Source organism: Rousettus aegyptiacus, unplaced genomic scaffold (assembly GCF_014176215.1).
Source record: "Rousettus aegyptiacus isolate mRouAeg1 unplaced genomic scaffold, mRouAeg1.p scaffold_m13_p_14, whole genome shotgun sequence".
Classification (NCBI taxonomy): Eukaryota; Metazoa; Chordata; class Mammalia; order Chiroptera; family Pteropodidae; genus Rousettus; species Rousettus aegyptiacus.
The window spans coordinates 13,382,566-13,405,147 of record NW_023416289.1 but is presented as its reverse complement, the minus strand read 5'-3'; the positions used below and the strand labels follow the sequence as shown (position 1 = coordinate 13,405,147).

Sequence of the window (22,582 nt, the reverse complement as noted above, 5' to 3'; positions counted from 1 at the left end):
AGAGTTCTTATCTTTTTAGTAAACCTAGTTGTTTTTTTCCTTTCTTAGGGAAAAAAGCCCTCTTCCTCAAATCCTGATAATTGTCCCAAATTGGTGACTCAGATCCTCTGGCTATTAATAAGGGTCATCAGCCCATTGTTAGCAGAAATGGTGTTAAGTCAGACAGGGCCCTTAGAGTCTGAGAGGGGAGGAGACTTTAGGCCAAAGGTCTTTTTTTACTCTTTAAGAACTATATTAACCAAGCCTGTTTCCCTTTACTCTATAGGCAAATCAGTAATAGAAATTAATAGTTATATGATTTAAATAACGAGTTTGTATCTTCTTTTCCTTATCTAGGGACTGAGGTGGCACTTCAGCAGGAAACCCAAGACCCCACCCTGACTGAGGCAGAAAGGGAAAGAGCTCCGTGCAACCCTTGTAGGCAGGGACTATGGCCATTTTCAACAGGAAGCGGATATGGAAAAAGAGATGTCGGGTCCCTCAACATCCATACTAATAGTAAGGGGGTTCATGGCTCTTAGAAAAGAGGTAGGTAGGAAAGTTAGGGGGTTTCTGATCCTCCTGCAAAGACACTGAAGTCATCCTATCCTAGAAGGGGTCTGTCCTAATCCGCCCACAATTAAGCAAGCCCGAAGGCATTTTTTAACTCACAAAGAAACCAGTAGGCAGAGAATTAGATACCAATTTAAGCCAGTCACTTACACCTGCGCAATGAAGACTCCAACAACCTTCAACTCACCTCATTATGCCATCATTATAATATGATGCATATGCCTGGAAGTTCATTAACATCATTATAACAGACTGAATTCTGGGAACAAACATGCTCAGAACGCAAAATGATGTATCGCTGAGTCCTGTCAATCTTAGTTGTCAATCAAGGAAGCCCACCCCTCTAAGAAAAGTAACCACCCACAGCAAAAAGGGATAAAAACCCTGAAGGCTTTGTAACCAGGCCTTTTGAGCTACACTTCTCTTGCTCAGGCCCACTTCCATGTCTGGAAGTCTGCTTTCCCTTCTAGTAAAACTTTTATTTTCTACTGTATTTTGGTGCCTTGCTCAATTCTTTGTTCGAGACATCAAGAACCTGGACAACAGGAGAGGATCCCCACTCTCCAGAAACAATGTCACCTCCCTCAGGTGAGCTCTGTGATAGCTGCCGCATGACTGAGTGCCAGCCCCAGCAAGCTCCCAGCTGGCCAGTGCCACTTCCACTCTCAGGAGAGACACTCCTTGGGTGGACATCAGGAGGAATTTTGCTTCTCTCAGGCTCTGCTGTTGAGGCTTCTGTCCCGGCAAAATCCCTGCTTCCCTGACACGAAGGCTGATGTTAATGGTTCATGAGCTGAACAAGGCTTGGAACATACTTTGCTTAAGAAGAAATGACAACATACTTTCTGTGGGAGTAGAACTTTAAATACAAGTCTACACAAATGGCAGGATTGATGCAGACCCAGTGTTCAGCTGCATTTCAAGTACAGCATTTTCTCCTGGAATGGATTGGCGGACTGAGTGGTATGTAGGCATTTCAAGGCACCAGAGAGCACAGATGAAGACAACAAACCTTCCTAAAACAGAACAGACCTGCTAAAATATTTCTGAAGGGAACCGTTTCACATTCAGCCTGAAGTCTTCTATGCAAAGAACATTTAACAAACTGAGTCCTAGAGGAGAATTTATGCAGATTAAAAAGCAAATCAGTGCAGATGAGTAAATAAAATCAGGCATCAGCATCTCACCAACCCTCCCGGCAGCCCTGGGCAGCTGGGCCTGAGGGCTGGATTTCTGGATGGAGGCTGGAACTTAGTCACCACAGAGGGCCAACACAGAGGGCTGAGGCCCTTGTTCTGGGACCTTTCAGAGACCTTGGTACCTGGGCCACTGCTATACGCAGGTCTCTCCTCTGCACAGTACCATAGGAGCCCTTGGCTCTGAGAGAACCAGCCAGAAAACACCCTGCCCCTGAGAGAGGATGTCCCAGCTCAGGCTGAACTGTGGACTGCTTGCTTGGGGAAGCCTCTGACCTGCCTGCGGGGCTGTCCAGGGTCTACTCTAGAATGTGTAATTGGGAGGAGATTGGGGGCTGCTGGAGTCTGCTGCCCAGGGGGTGACACTTAGAGCTTGCATAAGACTGTGAATTAGTCATTGTCCACAGAAAAGACCAATGGGGAAGAGGTCACGGGGGAGGAGGGGTCTATGGCCCTCCAAGTTCCCTCTAATTGCTGCCACCAAACCTGCCTTCCAAGGGTCTTCTGGACTCTGGGTTCCAACTCATACCTGCCCCTCTGGTAGTGTAGCTCTGACTACAACTGCTCTTGGCTGTTGAATTCTACACCTCTGAAAAGGGTGGCAAGAACTCTTAGCTCTGGTCATGGAGGCTATGTGTCCCCAAATTTCTGGTATAGACATGCTAGTGGGGACAGTGACATGTCTTCATTCAGGACTGATTAACTTAAAAAGATAAGGACACTTTGCTTTTGTAAAGATCCTGGTAGACTTTCCCCTTTTTGTTCACCTCTGCCTCCAAGCCTCACAGGACTCTGTCCTTACTTTCTCTGGTCCGTAGAGCAGCTAGGCAGGAGGCAGGACTGCACTTCCTGGTCCCCTTGTGAGTGGGTGGATCACATGACTAGCTCTGACCAGTAAGCTGTGAGCGAAAGTGATATGTGTCACTGCTGGGCCAGAGTACTTAACAGCAGGTGTGAGACTTTCCAGAGTTCTTTCTCCACCACATCGATCTCAGCTCCGTCCCCAGGGTGAGGAGACGTGAGCAGGCAGGACCCCAGCTAACCCACATGTAATTGGGATGAGAAGAAAACCTTGGATTATATGCCACAGCATAACCTGTCCTATCCTGACCAAAAGAGGAAGGCTTCTGATTTGGCATTTAATCAGCCCATTTACCAAAAATAAGCCTTATTGATTGATAGCTCTTGGATTCCCAGGAATCTAGACAGAACTACCCTCCAGACCTGACTCTCTTCAAGAAAGATCGTCATCGTAAATGGTAATAATGATGCTCCTCTGCCCTGAGTCCAGACCAGGTGTGAGGCTCACTCATTCCTACCCCCTCGATGTGGGGGCCAAAAAGTCAATTTCTGCTTTGTGTCCATGGTCTTCCAGACCATGAAGCATCAGGGGAGCTGAGCTTTAATCTGTCAATTTTTAGTGGAAACTATTTCTGCTCAGAAAAGAGGCTATGGCTGGTAATATAGGTAGCAAAGTAAATCTGTAGGCATGGGGAAGTTAGTCCACTGGAACCTTCTGCCAGTGATCAGTATGTGTGGTTGGTCCAGGGGTCATTGAGGTGGATTGCAGCTTGAGATGGAGCCAACAGCCTATGCCTGATGCTTAGGGGTCAGAGCTGAGAGGCCAGGCAAGGTCAGCCAGTGCCAGGCTGTGCTGGTGGACAGGTGCACATCAGGGCCCGTGAGGGGCAGGGCCAGGGCAGCAGCTATTAAACTGGTAGGCGGGGGTGCTCAGGATACATTCCCTATGAGTCAGATGCAGCACTGACTGCTCAGGTTATGTTGCAGCAGGGGCCTAAGAATCTCTGGGGGCAGAGCCTTTGCTTTCTAGGTGTATATATTTGAGTGTGGGGGTGTCCTCCTAGAGGGTACGGAGACAGGAAAGTGGTAGGTGGTGGGTGGAGCCTGTAGTGAGCAAGGCAGGGAGGTCAGGCGGAGTGTCAGCACTAAGAGTAGGCTCTAGAGGTGGAGTCACTCAGGAAGTCCTGCCTGCCAGGCCACAATGACTGCCAGATCCCAGACTGCAGACCAGCAGAGTTGGGGGACTCAGCTCTGCAAAATGGGCCTGAGAAGAGGATCTGATGCATTCACTTATAGTTTATCCCTAGTCGGGTTTGTTTAACTTAAATGCTTAGAATGTCTGGTTAGCATCCCACCTGCACCAAACAGTCCCAGCTAGCCTCTAGCAATCCTTCAGCCCAGAGGCTCAGAGGCTCAGAGGCGTGAGAGCCTAGCATGTTAGCTGGGTCTTTGCCCTGTGCCCAGGCAGGGCTGCATGACCCTCTGGCTGGCTGAGGGTCTGAGTAGCCACCCAGCTTGAGGTTACCTGCACCATCCCATCACTAGACAGGTGTCTTACCGGGCTTTCTGGTGCAGTCTTGGAAAGAAAATTTCCAGAACAGAGGTCAGCGCCAATGAGAAAAGAGTCTAAGCAGTTTCAACAAGATTTGCTTTAAGACACAGGCTCAGCAGGAGGCTGACGCTGCTTGAACCTCATCTGTCCCTCAGCTCTCTGCCCCGTGGTCCTGGGCCACCATCATTGTTCTCTTCCCACTCTGTCTCCCGAGCAGTCCTCTACGCCCTGCCTCCTCTCACCAGTCCACAGTTCTGCCTCCCTAACCCCTGTGTTCATTCCCACTGCCCGTCATGTCCAATCCAGGCCTCACTCTCTCCCACATAGACACTGCAGCGGCCACCACCTGACCTCCCTGCAGCCGGCCTTCCCGCCTCCAGTCCCCGTGGCAGCTAGTAGAAGCTTCTTAAACTACACATCAGCCCACATTGCTCCTGTGTTCAATTTCAGTGGCCCCATTTGTCACCAGGAAGATACATCTGGCAGGGAAGGGCAGGTTAGGCCCGGCAGTGTGATGGCTCTGTTCCCCTCTACTTCTGGAGTCCCAGGGGCTCTTGATCTGCACAGTTCCCCCATGCTTTTGCAGGGGCTATTCTCTTGCAGCCCTCATCTGTGTGAAAGGATGAGACCGCAGCAGAGGGGCTTGGGGCTTAGAAGTCACAGTGACAGTCTCTTCACCAAACCCCAGCCAGTCCCCTACTCTATGGCCCCAGGGATAACTAGAGACCTTTGGCTTAAACAGGCCATTTCTTGACAACTGGCAGTTTCTGTGCATTTGCTGTACATTTGCGGTCTGCACACCAGAAAGCTGACCAGCTCCTCATGCCTTTAGCTGTACCCAGTTAGAAACAGGGTAGGAGATGAGGCTGGAGCAATGTTGGCACATTCCTTCTCTCGAAACAAAAGCAGTGAGAACTTTATGCGTGTGGCTCTATAGGTGTCTCTGAGGACCAGGGACCCATATGGCAGACCCCAGCAACCTTGGAGCTCAGAGGTAGGGAGTAAGAAGTGAGGTGCTCACCCAGCCACTTCAACCTCCCGTCCTAGGGAATGCGAGTTCTGAGTTCTAACTCTGAGGCCTGTATCCCCTTGAAGCCACTCAGTATTTTCTCCCATCACCCGACCTTAGCTGTGTGTTGGACACACAGTTGGCAGATAATAGGAACCCCCGATGACTGATTGACAAGTGTCAGCCCTGCCCCCTGCAGACCTGGAGTCCAGCTAGGGTGGCTTTGGCAATCCGGCTCATCTGGGGCCACCAGCAGCTTGACCAGGACCTAAAACCCATTCCCTCTCTCCTTTCCATTCTTTCTCCCTGTGAGATGGGGACTCAGCTACAAGCTGACCATGACAAAGACACAAGGGAGACTAGAAATGAGCATCAGACAAGCAGAACTAACAGATCCACTTTAAAATATCGGAGCAGATGTCGCAAAGCACACAGCTCCCTGAATGTGCTCTTTATACTGACAGTGCATCTATACTGTACAAGCACCCCAAGTGGGTACTGTTGGTCCCATTTACAGATGGGAAAACAGAGGAACAGCCAGGTCACCTGATTCCAATTTCCCTTTCCTTTCTACTTTTCTCACCAAGGTTGAATGCAAATGGTAGGCAAACACTTCAAAATATATACATAAGCTCTATCCAGCACCAAGTACTCCTTACCTCCAAGATAAGTTCCCAGGTAACAGCAGCAAAGTCACACACTATCCCCCTTATCTTGCTCGTTCTTCCCCTCAATTCCCATAAAACAAGACCTTCACTACTTTTTTGCAGTCCCTGAAGGTTACAGTGTCACTTACCCTTACTGAGGTCTTAGTAAAGTCTCTAATCAGCTTCCTCCCTGTGTACCACCGGAGTAATTCACCTCTTCTTTTGTCTTCCATCCAGTGTCCATCACCTTGGGCCTCCAAATCTCCCTACCCCTAGCCTAGTGATCTCCCTGGCAACCCTGAAAACATTTAATTTGCCAATATTTGGGAGGGAGAGAGTTCTTATAATGGTCTTGCAATCCTGTTCCTGGACTGAGGTTTCCGACTGTCAGGGGCTCACTGTGTTGCTAGTTTCTGCTTTAATGCCTGATAATGGCCCAATAGTTTGAATTATTTCTCTGGGATGGATTCAAGAGTAGGATTACCAGGTAAAATTTACAGCTTCTGATATGTATATTGTCGAACTGCTTTCCACCTAGGTTGCTCGAGATATGCCTGTTTCATAGCGTTCTTACCAGCTCTGGGTTTTAGCATTTGAATCTTTTAAAAAATAGTCTGTTGGGTAATGATACCTGGTTCCATTTTCCAGGATATTTGAATTGTATTCCTTCATTTTTGTGAAGTGCTGCCTCAATCCTTTTCCTAGAGGTTTGTATTGCCTCCCTTGATTTGAGTGTATCAGAGATACCTCCTCTGCTGGCGTTGTATTCCACAGGACTAGTTCAGATAAACAGTCAGCTGAAGATTGCTTACCCCAGAGCTGTGTTATCAGACTTTTTAACCAAGCAGCAGAACCTCTTAAACAATCTCACACAGCACCTCTTTATATAAAACAATAACTAGCCTATGAAGAGTGGCCTGGAGCACCACTTCCCCTTCCAGAAGCCCCTCTTTTACCTGAGGGGAGTTGGTGGGTCCTTCTTTTCTGTCCGTCTGAAGAAGGGGCGTCACTGTGAAGTCAAGGACCTGAAAGAAGATAATGAATGGTTCACAGAGGTGGCCGGAACTCAACCCACAGCAGAACAGCTCAGTGCAGGTGAGTGAGGTACAGTGACCCAGGGGCCCCACCCGTGCTGCCTGAGGCACTGCCGCACCCTCCTTGTCGCCAGGGAGAGGGTGTGGGCCCTTTCCCCACAGACTAAGTGCAGCCAGAGGGGGTGGGGGTGAAGGTTCGTGTGACAGACTCGGACTGGAGGGGGTGGGGAATAGGGAGGAGGGTTGACTTATGGGGAGGACTCTATGGGTGGGAAAAATGAGACCCCCACCAGGACAGCTGGACCCATACCAGGCTGGGGATGTTTGGGGTGGGGGTGGGGGTGCAGGGAGAGGCAAATTCAGAGCTCTAGCCAGGGGGCCTGGGTTTGATCTGATAGGGGAAGCTAGAACAAGAGGAGCTCTCCCCAGGAGCTTATTATAATCTCTGCCTCCTAAGATACCTGAGGGTGAGGGTAAGCTGAACCCAGGCCCAGGAAAGGGAACAGTGACTACTGCTCTGGGGTGGGATGGAAGAGGAAGCTGCCTGGAAAAGAACTAGAAGGATTTGGCTGCAGAGAATGGGTGGTGGGAGGTAGACAGGGCGGTGGATGAAAGGCTCATCCACGACACTTCATGAACCCAGTGGGGTCCTCAGAGGGGACCGTTAAGAAGGCACTGAGTAAGTAGAGGCTTTTGGAAACGATGCTACCGGGTTCCCGGATCTCTTGCAGGCCCGGTCAGATGATCCCCTGCCCAAGACACTCTTGCCCCAGTTGGCTTGGGTAGGGTCCTTTTTTCTCTGGCCCTGCCCCACTTCCAGCTTGCCCTTGATCTCTGGCGCTGGCCCCACCCCCTCATTCCTGGCCCCAGGTACTCTCTGAGCTTGCTCTCCGGCCTCAGGCACAATCCTGGCTCTTTCATCTTGCTTTCCTGTCAGGAGTCACCCCCCCCCCCCTCCACACACACACACTTTCCAGTGGAATCCTGGAATCCTGGCCCCGCCCCCTGGACTCAGGCCCAGGAAGTTCAGTCCCAGCCCCATGCAGAGATCCTTGGCCTTCCACTATCTTAAGCCAGTTCTGCTGCCCTGACACAAAGCCCTCTTACCAACCCCACATCCTGAGCAGGGTAACTGTTTCTCCCTGTGGGCCCCACTGGACCATCCCCCATCCCATATATATATACACTTCTTAATTTTTTTTATTATTATTTTTTTGCCAATCAGCCAAACTAAACGTTTCTGAAGAAATTGAAATTTGAGTCCCAATCTCTCTGCCCCCAAGCCAAAGGTGTTTGCAGAAGGGCTGGCAAGAGTGTCTCCCCACTTAACAAAAAGTTGGTGCCCTCCTGATTAGGAATCCACATAGAAAAGCTCTAGTGAGACATGGGTTCTAGTCAGCTGAATGGTCTTGGGCAAGTCATTTAACCTGTGAGTCTCAGATTCCCCCTCCTCTGTAATGCAAGGTCTTGAATGGCTATGGCCAAGACCAAGTGAACATGGGTACTTGATGTTGCCAGATCATGGTGGGGAGGAAGCCAGAGCTCCAAGGTCCTTGCTCTTTAAGAAGCGACCTGTGTTCCCCCAGGGCCTTGGTTCCATGTGAGTACCTTGGCTCATATTCTCTGAGTTAAGCACCCCACAGGCATCCCTCTCTACCCATAGCCTGGGGAGTCCTACCTGCTGAGAGGTCAGAGGGCGGCCTGCTGTCCTGGTCTTCATGGGAGGCTCTCTGTCCCCTGTACCTGAGATACCTGCAGGATGATGACCTGCATGAATCTCTGTCCTTCACCCTTTTGCTGGGCTGACCTGACCCTAGACCACAGGCTGGCAAGCATCTAAAAGTGGATACGAAAGAGGCCTCTCCGGAGCCGTCCCAGGGCCTGTGCAATTCTCAGCCCCACCGCCCTCTCTCAGAGGGAGGGAGAGATCACCCTTCTTCTCTCAATGAGAAGTTCCTCAGGGAGGGTTTTTGTCCTCAGACGGTCTCTGAACTGTCTCCCAGCTGCACAGCCTTTCTCCCCTACCAAACCCTTCCGAAAAATCCCTTGTGTGTTTTCAAAATAGAATTAAATGACAGGAACTAACTATTTAGGGAAGGGTTCCTGAGAGGAAGTAGAATCTCTACAACCTTGAAACTACAGGACCTTTTTTTTTCTTTTTCTCATAAGAAAAGAAAAACACATCAGATCATTGATGTTCTGAACCAGACCTCGTTTTGAGATACGGTCTCTGTCCTTTCACAAACTACAGCCTTTCTCCCTCTTTGAAAATAAGATCACATCAAGTCAGGGATTAGAAATGGGAAAAATTCAATCAGAGCAACCCTCTGCCAGCTACACATCTCAATACACTCCCAGGCGAGCAGAATCAGCTCCCACTACAACCCAGCTCAGCATCATCATTCAAAACGCACCGGTAGGAAATGGTGAGACAGAAGGACCTTTCATCCCGAGTGAGACCTGCAGCGCTGTTCTCCTAGCTCCGGAAGCTGGTGTGCCTGGGCTCAGTGGAGTCGGGGCCTCTTGCTTAAATAGACAGTGGGAGTGGGGCAGGGCGGGCCTGAGGGGCGGGCACAGAAAGTGGGCCATTTCCCCAGCACAGCTAGGCAGTGTCCGCGGAGCCAGCCATGGTCCTTAGCATGTGCCTGCCTGCTTGTCCACCAGGAGCCTCAAGCCCACAGACCCCTAGACCACAGACCAGCACCTGGGGTGACCCCTGATGAACGTGCAGCTCCAAGTGAGACCATGGCCCCAGACGCACAGATCTCGATCCAGGTTCCTGGATGTTTCTACCTCTCTTGAGACACAGCCTTGGCAGCAGAAACAGTTGTGATGTTGGACAGATCTGCTCCCTAGACTGGTAAGTAGTGGCCTCGGGCTAGGCATCTCTCCAAGTCTCAGTTTTTAGTTTCTTGAAATGAGGATAATGACACTGACTTTATGGATCCAGAAATAATGTTTGCAAGGGACTGGCACCTAGGAGGTTGATGTATTTATCAACATGGTGGTGCTGGGGCCAGGTACTTTCAACAAGGTTCAAACCCAGAGAGGTTTGGTAACATACACAAAGTCACACAGCCCTCTAGCTGAGTGTTAGGGTCAGACTTCATGCAGACCTGAAACTAGGTTGGGGTGGCAGGATCCCCTTGAGGTGAGAATGGAGAGCAGCTTTTGGCTATGGGGAAAGGCCTTGACTGAACTCTGGTGAAGTAGTTACCCCTAAACCCCTAATGTTAGGGCAAGAGAAGAGGCATGGCTGGACAGGCATGCTCATACGGCCTGTCTGCGCATTTGGTTGAGACCTTGCGGGGGAGTGGGGTACAGAAGTATCCCAGAATAACTTCTAGGCATGGCTGGTGAGAAGAGCTACCCCGCCCCCCAATTCATATGTTGAAGCCTAACACCTCCCCTCTCCCCTCCATCCCGTGTAGCTATATTTAGAGATGGGGCCTTTAAAAGAGTAATTAACATTAAATGGAGTCATAAGGGTGGGCCCCTAATAGATAGAATTAGTGTCTTTGTAAGAAAGACATCAGGGAGTTCCCATCTCCTCACACTTGCATGGGGGAAAGGCCATGTGAGGCCTGCAAGCCAGTAAGAAAGAGCGTACTAGAAACCGAATCAGCCAGAACCTTGCTCATGGACTTCTAGCCTCCAGAAGTGAGAAAATAAATTTGTTGTTTTAGCCACCCAGTCTGTGATATTTTATTATGGCAGCCTAGCAGACTATTACAAATGAGTGGGATCAAGGGGCAGATGAGGAGCATGCAAAGGACCAGAAATGAATTCAGAGGTTTCCAGCTCAGGCAACTGTATGGGCACTGAAGTCGCTCACTGGCCAAGGGTGAGGTGAGAGAAGGCATGGATGTGACCATGTGTCAGTGGGATATTCAGGCCTAGAACTCAGGGGAGAAGTCTGGGCTGGATCAGGATTTGGGAATTATTTGAGTGTAGGTAGGTGAAGTCTTAGTGATTACATTTCAGGTCACTTATTCTTTTTTAATTTCCAATGTCTTGTTCAGCTTTTGTCTTTTATATTTTTATGAAAAGTCAGAAATTCTCCTTTGCTTTAAAAAAGTATAATTGTGCACAAAATTTCCCCAATTTTTAAGTGACTTTCTCCTACTTGTACAGAGCAAGTCTCGTTTGGGAGCATAGCTGATATGTGGCTATTATACACATGTGTGTTTATAATTGCACATTTTTTCCTGAGGTTCATCTTATCTTCGTTATTTGTGATGTCAGTTCTCTTGTCATATTATCCAGTTTCAAAAGAACAGATCTCCCGTCACTTCAGCTTGCCAGATAATTTATCATTCAAAATTGTTGCTAGCAAACGCGTATTTCTTTCCTTTAGACTGAAACTTGAAAGGTACAATGTGTTTACTTTAGATCTAGGCTGAGCTGTTTTTTTAATATCTGGAAACTTTTCTTGTATTTTTTTCCTGATGTTTCCCTCATTGTATGCCTCATCTCATTTGTCTGTGTTTTAGGGCTGTGAAACCATTCCCTGTTTTCCAAATCTGTTTGTTTTCTTTGCTTCCATTTGTGATTTGATGTTTTTTTTTTTTATCTTCAACATTACTGATTTCTTTGTTCTATTGTTTAGTTATGCCAACTACTATTTCCAGATGTTTTTCAATTATTTTATAGTTTTCACCATGAAATTAAAGCCATTGTTTTTTCTAATCTGTTCCTGTTAGTAATATTTTGGTTATTTATTTCTTTCAAAGCAGTTATTACCTGGTTCATCTTATTTGTTTCTGAGGCTTTTCAGATTCCATCATTAAAAAAAATTAATTGATGTTTATTGAGGGCCTACTGTGTGCAGACACTGCTGTTCAGTATTTAGCACTTGTAGCAACCTGTTTCCCTTTTAAGTTTAGTATGGCACAATTCTTCAGTTAGAACTGCTTTGAGGGAGGTTCTGAGTAATTAAGATTTCATCCATGTTGTTCCAAAAAAATTTAAGATGACTTAAAATGTGTTCCTTGTACAACATAATGAGACTTCTTTTTTTTTTTTTTTTTTTAAGTAGTGAGAGAATTAGGGCTAAGGGAAGTAAAGTTAGAAAAAATAGGAGGCAGCCAAGCAGATCCGAAGATAGCATGAGTGAAGGAAGGGCCTCTTTATTCTGATAGTGGCTTCGGGTGGTATCTTATAACCCAGATCCTTTTGATTTTTGTGGTATTGAAATGACCCTTTGTTTCAGGTTATTACTTGAAATACTGTAGCACAGAAGAGTCCCCATGGTATGACTTTCTCTGCAAGCCCCCTGTGTGGGAAATATTTATTTATTTTCTCCCAATTGGGATGCAATTGAAAAGAAACAGAGGCGAGATACACATGTGATGGAAGGTGTGGGCTGACAGCATATAAACAGTGGAACAGTCGCCTCCAGCACATCTTCCAAAAGTCAGTATTGATTGAGTAACTAATTAGCTGGGAATTTCCTAAGCTCTGAATCAGATCGTTACCCTGTTTGCGGTAGCAAGTGTAATCTGCTTGAGAAGAAGGCTTCTCGGGGGCTCTCTGTTCCCACAGAACTCCAGAGTGGCCTCATTTCACACCTCTCAGGAAACAGTTTTTCGAGTGACAGATTGATTGCTGTATGGGTGGTTACCAAAAAAGAATCTATTTTATTAGCTGTTTGTCTTGCAAAGTGAAATTGTCTTTTAAAACTTTATCAAAATGTCATTGTCCCAGGGTTTAAGAACATGCCCTCTGGCTTTGTGGGAAGATCTGCAGATCGCACAGGTGAAGAGCTGTCATGTCAATGTCTCACTCCAGCCCTAGGATGATGAGCCTGGGATGTGGCTGCCCAGCCTGAGGCTCTCTCGGGGTGTGGTAGAGGGCATTAAGGGGGCAGCTGGGCACCAAAGGGATGTCACCAAACCTCATTCTGATGCCTGAATTGTCATTTTTTTTTTAATACATAAAGAAAAATAAAAATCTAGACATTCACATACTTGAGAGACCATGTATAGATAACTTTGCTTTTCTGTTTGAGGAAATAGATTCTACTTACTCATTCTTTTTAGATTAAAAACAAGGAACTATATTAAATATTAAAAAGTATTTAGTTTCCTATTGGCAGCAGTTAAGGAAGAGTGAAAGGCAGAGGGAGACTGAAAAGCAGTGGAGGGAAGGCAGGAGGCGGAGTCTGTTCCCCACCCTCAGCTGACCAGCCCTGACCTCCCCATTCCTGCTCTGTGGTCTCAGCCTCCCACAGGTACAGCCCAGGCTCTGTCTTTGGCCCCTCCCTCACCCTCACACCACCCTACCCAGAGTTAAGGGCAATCACTCCCAGCTCTCCACCCATTTCCAGTCTCTGCTCCCCCTCTACCCTGGCCGCCACCACCCCTCAGGCTTTGTTTCTTGCCTGCATGGTTGCGCAGACACCAAGCCTGCGGTTGAGCTCTTGCATTGTGCTCCGTGACCAAGCCCATGATTCCTACCACGAGCAGCTCTGGGGCCTTTGTCCAGCATCTCCAGCTCTCCCTCCATGCACAGAACAAACCCCTCTATCTAGCCCGGCATGAGGGCCCTTAGAGATGGGCCCTGCCCTCCTCAGCCTCCCTTCTGTCTTTTCCTTCCTCCTACTCATTCGTTCCGATGGCCCCAACCTCTAGTTCTCATCTTTCCTGGAACATGCCATGCTCTTTCACGCCTCCATGCCTTTGCACATGCTGTCCCCTGAGTCTGGAACACCCTCCCCAGTCGGTCCGCCTGGCACCCATCCTCTAAGTCTCTGTTCTACAGCTATCATACCCCGCCCCCCATCGCATGCCCACTGGGCTTTGTACTGGCAGCTTAGAGCCCCCTGAGCACCAAGCACAGAGCCCAGTCCCTAAGGGGTACTTGGAGAACCTTGGTTGAATTAATAAAATAATTTCTAGCCAGGTCAGAATGTCTATCACCGAAAGGTTCAATTTCCTCTGTACATGCCAGGCAGGATCTATGCTAAAATTGCTCCCAGTTGTTTGAACTAGTGCATCAATTAGGCTGCCTTGTATGAAGGGAGATATGCAAAAATGTAGCCTTAAAGGTTGAAAGACTTGTATAGACTCACATGTGTGGCATTAGCATCTATAGCTTGCTGAGATCACCATCGTCGTCATCAACATTTTGGGGGATCCACTGTGTTCGGCACTGTGCTGAGAGTTTCACATGCATAACCTTTTATTTAATCCAATGAACAGCCTAGGGAGGTTAGGTATTATTGTTCTGATACTCAGGGAAACTGTGACTCAGGGAGGTTAAGTGACTTGTCCGGAGTCACACAGCTAGAGAGTGACACACAGCCAGAGACTCTGTGGGTAAGACTTATCCATGACTCCATCCTGGTTAGAGTTTTGATCTCACAAGGCTCCCTGCTGCTCAGGAGGCACCCACAGGCAAGGGAGGAACACCCCAGGGCTGTGGGAAGGCTTACAGCCACGCTCCACCTCCTTTGCTGCCACCTTCCTCTGTCTCAGAGGGATTTGAGGTGGATTCTGCCACTGTTTGTCCTTAACACCTGAGTATGAATTTGTCCACAGCTATTGTCTTAGAGAGCCGGTGAGGCTTGGAATGTATGAACAAGCAGGAACCAAGGAGGGCTATTGTTGGGGGTCAAGGGGTGTTAGGGAGACACGCTGGCTGAGCCCCTTTGTCTCTTACTGGACCCTTCAGCCTTGCTCCCACCATCCTTTCTCCATACAGAAGCAGAAAGATCTTTCTACTTACAAACCCGAGCACCCTCCCAGCTTAAAACATTCTCATTGCGCCCGGGAAAGAATCCATCCCTGAGTCCATCGTCCTCTCCTGTCTCACTCTTTGCCAATTTTATCCTCCCCTGATTGTACCTCCAAAGCACTCCTGTTTCCCCCCACAGTTCCCAGTCTCTCTTGGGGTGGGCTGTTCCTCACGTTGTCCCCTCACACTGGAATCCCCCACCTTGCCTGGCCGGCTGTTCCTCTTTCAGGTCCCAACAGAAGAGTCTCTTTCTCTAAGAAGTATTCTTGATCTCCTCTTGAATTTAATGTTAGGGCCTCCTTTAGGGAGTACTCATTGCTCCCAGCCCTGCCTCAGAGGTGAGCTGGGGGCGGGGCAGGCTGGGATAGGGGTTACATATCAAAGAGGCCTGGCCACCAGCTACAGGCAAGGCTATGCAGAATGACAGCTGTGGGGAGGAACATGCCCCCAATGCTACGCTTTTAAGGGAGATACTGAATCTGATTCTGGGATGTTGAGGACCTCCTAAGGGGACAGGGACTGTCCAAGAGGCAGGCAGTGCCTGGAACGTGCCAGGGCTATGGCCATGTGGACCCTGTGGTGAAGCCACAGTTGTAGATGGGGAGGGCAAATAGAGATAAAAAGGGGGTCAAGGACAAAACCTTGGTCCTTATCCCATTTTTGGCTTGGTGAGGAAAGAGGAAACCAAAAGAGTACTTGGGAGAAGGTGGAAGAATGCAGAAAAGGTGGCTAAAATATAGCACTGTTTTTATTTAGTTCTAAGATAATCTTACCTTTTTTCTTTTTCACTTAGAATAGCTGGAAAAGGAGGGCCCTACGTGGCAGTCCCCGGGATGAGAAAACCATGTGTCAAAGCTGTTGCCGATTCCCTCACTCTATTTTTACCTTCCTGACACTACCTCTTTGAGCCCGGAGGAGGGAACCTGGCCTGAGGTGGCCTGAGGTGGCCTGAGCTGGCGTCTCTGAGGCATATGTGGCCAGCCTCCCCTTCATTCTCCAGAAACCACCCAAAAGCTAGTATTCACTTCTCTTGACCAGAAATAAATGCATTAGACAAATGTTCCCAGGCAGTCTTGAGGAATGTGAACAGAAAATTACCCCATAAATTACTTTTGTTTCCCTTCCTCAGTTCAAAGTTGGGTTTTTTGTTCTCATTAGTTACATTAAAATTGGACAGCAATTTATGTTCTTAAAATAGAATATCCACATTCCCAAGTTTAGAAAGAAAAACCACCTAGGAATGAAAAAATGTAGACACATGTGAAATGCCATTCCATTAGCTACAGAATCTTTTATGAGCCTTGGTGGGGAGCGCCCGTCAGGTGGGATTTGTGGCAGAGCACACCATGGCAGACGTGTCTGTGGTCGCTTTCCATTCCATTCCCCTCTCCAGGTCAAGGAAGCCTTTGACATTCGTGGCCAGGAGCTCTGGGGCTTCGCCAACCTCTAATTACATTTCTTTTTTAAAATATTGATAAACAGTCCCTCTGTTGATTCAAACATTTTTAAACACTGAGCCTGTAGTTGTTGGCTCCCGACAAAGAGAGCAGATCCTCCAGGCTCCTCAGGCCTGCAGAGCCCCTCCCTGTGCCTCGTGGACTCTCATTCAAACACCAAAGGAATAAACTGTCCCTCTGGGTGGGGGTAGGGGGAGGTCACTTCAGGATTCAAAATCAAGCCTGGCTAGACTACAGGGTGAGGCCCTGCTGTCCCCAGAAGGGACTTCTGTCCTCTACTACACTCAGGCTCCTACTCTAGGTACAGGGTGGAGGTGTCGGGGTGAGGCATAGGGGCCACTGCACATCTGGCCACCACCTTGCTCATTTGTAAATGTCATTCCCTGGTCTCTCAGGCTTCAGATATAAACAGGCATCCAACCCCCTATCCCCCAACACAGCCCCTGCCTGGGATGGAGAAGGTTGGGACAGAGTCCCATGGCGTCCAGGAGAGTTAAGTGTCATCCATATCATCTTGGAGACACCGACACTATGGGACCCTTCAGACCCAGGCTCTCCCAGAGGCAGCTGACTGCAATGTGGGGGGTGGGTAGTGGTCCCCATTCCTTCTGGAGAACTTGGAGCCCAATCAGCTGCTGCTTGTCAAGACTGCCAGGTTCCCTGTCCTCATATTGATTAGAGGACTCAGGCTAGGTATCGGCGTAGCTTCTGTAGTGACTCTATCTAGAGTGGAGTGCCTCGTTACAAGTGGGGCATGTCAGTGACATCCATGATACCCTGAAGCTCCAGTCCGCATGGGAGGCCAAGTTCATGGTGTCATCATACCCCCCACTCTACCACAGCAGGGCAGCTACTATTGTCTTTACCATTTTATAGATGAGAAAACTGAGGCCCAGAGAGGTGAAGCATGCAGTCCAAGATCACAGTGGAGGGTCTGGAACTTGAACATAGGTCCATCTGACTCTGAAAGTATCTGAGAGCTCTTCTCAATCCACATTGCCACAGAGCCTCCCGGTCCCACTTCCTGCCTTTGGCAAGTAGCCTCTGGAAGGGGCCACCCACAGATACATGCTTCAGGGGTGATATGGCCCTTGGAAGGGTCAAGGGCTCTGTAGAAGTACCAGCAGCTGTGTGTAGCTCTGCCGTGGTGTCCTCCCTAGTTGGCATGACCCATTTGGGCTCCAATTTTAAGAGGTAATTATAGGTCAGCGTGGTGACCATCAGGCCCTTCTGCTACATCCCAGGAAATGGACCTAACCCTGTTACATGGGAAATCAGATATAATCAGCTCCTAATTCAATATGGAGGCCCTAAGTAATATTTATCAAGATAACAGAAGCTGGTCCAATGAGTTAGACAGCATTGATGATCGGATTAGACGCAGACAAGAATCAACTTGCATTTTCTGTGTTTCTGTAATGGAAGAGACAAACTTTTTCAATACCATACATTGTAGAGGCACACACATTCTCGCGTTCCAGATCCAGAGGGGGGCCTCTTTCAGAATGGCTGAGTGTACACCTACAGCCTCCTCCTGCCATGGTCACATCCTTTGAATCCTGGCAAAGGTGCCTAGATACCTGGAACACTGCCCTGTTCAAATCGAACCTGGGAGATTCGGGGCTGGCCATTCCTGCCCCTTCTGTGCCAGAGGGTGGTCAAACGCTCAGCTACTGAGCTCATATACATGACCAACTCTGAGTGGGAAAGAATTTCTCTTCTGACTGGTTAGTTTGAGAGTTCCTAGGGCAAATAATAATTAGATCATTAGGTGACTGTGATTGGATCCATTACTTTTGGATTGGATCGAACTGTCTCCACCTCCTTCCCACTGCTAGCCCAGCTGACAACAGTGATCCCAGGCCCACACCAGACATTTCTCTGCAAACTCACTAAGGCAGTGGCCACTAGGAGCCAACAATGTTCACAGACTTCTACTCCAGCCTCCTTCAGATGTGTGGGCCTGCCCTCCAGATCTCCCCGCAACCTTTCGTGCCCCCTTCACCCACGCCAGGGCTGGCTAGTGACATCCTCTGACCCATCAAGTCCCCTCTTCAGACCCTTTCTCCCCCCGCTCCTCTCACTGTTGGTAAGGTCTGATTCCTATAATAAATTCCTTATTCCATCATGCTTATAGTGGTTATGCCTCCCCAATTGAATCCTGAGTGATATGGCACCCCACCTCTTCAGGCCTCAGTCCTCTTCTCTGTAAAATGGGGATGGTGTGAGACATACCAGCTGCATCCAGGTGCTAAGATGATTCTGGCATGCACATTTGTCATAATGTGAGAACAAGCTTTAGGCCAGAATCATGATTCAGGCTTTTCGTCTTGGCACTGGCCGTAGGAGTGCCACAGAGCAGGGCCCCACGTGAGGTCAGTGGATGTGCGAATACTGGTGGTAGAAGGTGTGAGGTGTCCTTCTAATGGTCTGACTTGTTATGTAGCACTGTGGATGCTGTGACTGGGTGTTTAAGGTGATGACTGGTCAGAGCCTTTTCTGATTGGATGCTGTTATCTCAGGACTGCAACCTGCAGCTGGAATATTATTCCCCTGGGAAGCTGGCATGTGCTGAATTCGGATGTTGAGAAGGGAAGGAAGGGCTCATCAGGACTGATAAAACTCTGCTGACTTGCTGGGGAGGAGGCTTTGTACCTACAATGATGATGAGCTAGTCTTGCCTCTCTAGGCTGGAGAGTTGATTTGGGTGCTGTTTCAGGGTACAGCACACTGACCATCTGCCCCTCCAGCCCCAGGATCTTGGCTCCTTTTGTAAACTTGATGTCCACCTAGCTCACTTCCTCACTTTATTCAGGTCCCCACTCCAATGTCACCTCCTCGGAACAGTGTGTACTGCCCTGTACAAAATAACGCCCCTTCGTTCTATCACCCTCTCCTCCTACTCTGCTCCATTTTTAGTCTTCTAATCATTATTTGTGATCATGGAATCTGTAACCATTTTGGAAGTGGATTTGGTGTGGTTAATTTCTTTCCTAGCCTAATCCTCTATGGAAAGTTTTAAATTAATAGATTTGCTGATGTTTGATTGCTTACATGATAATTTACCCTGGCTCCTTTCAAAACCAGGGCTAGGCATCATGCCCTAAAGAATATTCCAACCTGATCTTCCTATAACGGAGGAGAGAAGGGCCTCTTTCTCTCATGATAGCACTTACTGAGTGCCTGTGACTAGAGGGGTGACACAGGAGTCGGAGGGGCCACGGCTCTTGAGAAGAGCTGTTGGAAAGCCCATACGCTTGATTTTACAGGGAGCAACCAGTCCTTCCTGGTCGAGCCTGTGGTGCGGCTGAGGTGGTGGGCAGCATCCAATCCCTGGCCTGGTTGCTCCGTTTAATCCTGGAATCCCCATGACCACAGTTTAGCAAACATGAGGGTGGATGTGCAGAGGTGGGGCACAAGGAGGGTCTGGCAAGGAACCTATAGTAGCAGGACTGTAGGGACAAGAAGGGTCCCTCAGGGAGGTGCTGGGGAGTCACTAGTGCCCCTGGCCCATCTGCCATTGAGGCACTAGTCCCCAAAGACTGTCAAGTTTATAGTACAGCCCAGTACAGAATCTGGGGGTATCACTACAGCCTGAAACAGTTTCCAAGAATATAACATAGGAAAAAAAGCTTTCCATGGGTATTGGAAATGAAAGGGTACCAGTACTTGACAGGGCCACTCCAGTGACTTGGAACATTGTGTGGGAGACCTCATTCTTGGCAACATCAGGAGTGGGCTGCCCTGAGCTTCCTCTGATACCTCAGTCACGTGTACAGACTTGCTGGGCCCCACGGTAGAAGCTGGCTCTTACCCTGACATTTGATAACTCTCAGAAAGTGGGATTTTCCTCTGATTTGATTTTTAACTTTAGGGATTTATCCTTTGTGAAATCTGTAGCATTTAGGTAAAGACATATTTCTAAGGCACTATAAATGGATGAGGACAGCAGAGTTTCTTCCCCCATAGTGGGTGTTTGGATGAGGGTTTAGGGTCACAGCCTTGGGACATATGGCTGCCCTGCGTCCTCTGTCCTATTGGCCTGGACCACACAGTTCCTAAGACGCTGCTGGCTACCTGGCCAGGCATCATTAAAGGTGATACACAGAACCATTCTGTCTGGGAGTCCTATTTTCCGCTCCCATTATTAACCGAGCTATACTCAGATGAAAATGGCGACTTGGGGTAAAACCTGTGGTCTGAAAGCCCTTTTCCTCTTTCAGAAATGTAAATAAACATGGCACAGGCCCTGGAAAAATGTCAGCTCAGCCACACCATGGCACCCCTGGGCTCGGCCTTTTTACAACAAAACCCTCACTTCACTCCCCTTCCTCGATGGGGACAACGTAGAGGCTGATGTGGATGTATGCCTCTCTCCCAGGTGGGCCTCACCCCTAAGAGTGGCAATGCAGAGTCACCCTCTGCCCTTAACCCAAGGCTTAACAACTGACACAAGGGGAGCACAACATTTACTCTGGACACAGTGCCGAGCGCTTTGCCCCACTCAATGCTCAAGCCTGTCCCCATCTGAGAAGCCCCCAGCAGTCACAGCTTTTGAACTTGGTCAGCAGCAGGGTTGGGATTTAAAATCCCATGGGTCGTCTGCCACTAGAGCCTTCTCAGCCAGCCTGCCATTCTTCTATGGAGCCTGTTGGATGATTCATTCCTGATTCTCTACCCAGAGACAATGAGGCGTAAACCAAAATAAAAGGGGGCTATTATGATATCACTATTTGCCGCTTATCTAAATTAGATAATAAATCATGGCGCTGCTTGAAACAATATACATGTCAACCTCCTGAATATCTAGTTATCACTTAGTGCCATTTGATGGTGCCTCTGGTATAATTAACACTTTCATCTAGAAAATATGACATTTCTATGAAATGGAAGAGTGAGAAAATAAATCTAACTTGCCCTCCTCTTCCTTGGGGACAGGGCAATGGACCCGTGGTGGCAGTTGGCTGCGATGCGCTGGGCTGGTGGGTGGATGAGCAAGTCTTCTTTACCCTCTCCTAGCTAGGACTGTGCCCTGGGAAGGGGGGAATCTGTCACCACAGTAGCAGCAGGCCTAGCTGAGAGATGCTTACCAGCCCCAAATGACTCCGTGCCCATTCATCAGCCTCAGCATAATTGGGCATCTGCCGCTGGCATCTCCAGATGTTTGCCTGTATCAGATGTCGATGTGGTTCAGTGTTTTCATTGAGAGCCTTATAAAAAGCTCTAGCTAGTTGGGGATGCTTATTGTTCATTTTATTTGAGTTCCTTATCATGTGCAAAATGTTCCAGGCACCATTAGGAGACACAAAAGACTCAGAAAACACAGTTTCAGGGGGTGGAAGCTCACCGTAGCGTGGAGGAGACACGTCCACCAACATTTACAAACATTTGCTGAACACGATCAGCTGGTTGGAATGAAAGGCGCTCACAGCAGCACATCAGGGCGGGGAGGGGTGGGGCAGGTGGCAGAGACTGAGGATTTAATGCTCGCCAGAGGGAAGCTTCTAAAATCAGGTGGGGGTTCCAGGCTGTTTGCTTATTAATGTGGTCCTCAGATTAATTCTCAGAGAGATTGGGGTGTGGGGGCTAGACATGGATCAGGACAGATTAAAGGGGACACACATCTCATTTGAAGTGAACATTTGAGGTGCAGGTCCAGGCATATTATAATTATTGCTTAGCCATAAATGTTGCTGGGTAAGATGCATTGATTCACACACATAAGTTGCTAAGGGCATTAGAGGGAAAATAAAATGATGTCCCCATCATTTACCAAACTCATGTCTGAGACAGCAGCATGGTGGAAGTGCGGAGAACTCTGCTCGTGGGCATAAATTAAAGCTGTAGTCCTTGGAAAAGGATAATTTACATGGTCAATAATCTCTTTTGAAAGAATACTATGGGAGTATCCCTTTTTCTAAAGTTCCTTTATGTTTTATTCACCATTTTGTTTAAACACTCACTAGAGGGCTCATTTTGGCCCCCAGCAGAGAATGCCCTTCTTGAAGTTGGGGATGCTGGAGGCTGGGTGCAGTGAAGGCAGAGGGCCATGACCTGGACAGCAAGCCCCCAGGGGGAGGGGTGCATCTGCAAAAGAGACATCTCCTGTGGCCAAAGGAGGGCCATGTGAGTCCCTCATGTCTGACCCAAGCTGGGTCTGTGTTGGGGCAGTTGTGCCTGAGGTGAGGAGCACAGAGCAGGAACCCTGCCTCCGCGCTTGGCAGCAGGTGGCAACAGATCTCATGCCTGATGGGAGGTTGTGGGTAAGTCAGGTTTCCTCTCTGGGCCTCAGCTTTCCTCATCTCTGAAGTGGGGATTTGAAAAGTTCCTTAGTAACATAAGATCAAGGTGTCCTGAGGGTAAAACGCACACAGTTGGGTCACAGTGCCTGGCTCAGAGCTGGCGTTTGGTGTGGTCCTCATTTCTGTGGGCAATATCATTCCTTGAAGGCTGAAGGACCCACTAGCTCCCTCCCTAGCCTTGACACAAATCCTGCCTGTTCCCTGAAGGCTGTGAGACTCAAGTGCTGTGAAAGCCTTGAAGAGGCCCCTGACCCCCAACTCTGCTTCATGAGGACCAAAGACAGTATTTTGAGGA

General features: G+C 48.6%; 1 protein-coding gene across 5 annotated transcripts in view; it reads right to left on the bottom strand.

Moving 5' to 3' along the window:
• Positions 1-22,582, bottom strand: part of SMPD3 (sphingomyelin phosphodiesterase 3) — an 80,426-nt gene that overhangs the window by 22,616 nt on the left and 35,228 nt on the right. For 2 of the 5 annotated variants that reach the window (XM_016164418.2, XM_016164450.2), the window contains exon 2: positions 6,714-6,782. The gene's annotated coding sequence lies outside the window, so the exon portion shown is untranslated. The other 3 variants (XM_016164441.2, XM_016164434.2, XM_016164426.2) reach the window with 3 other exon arrangements.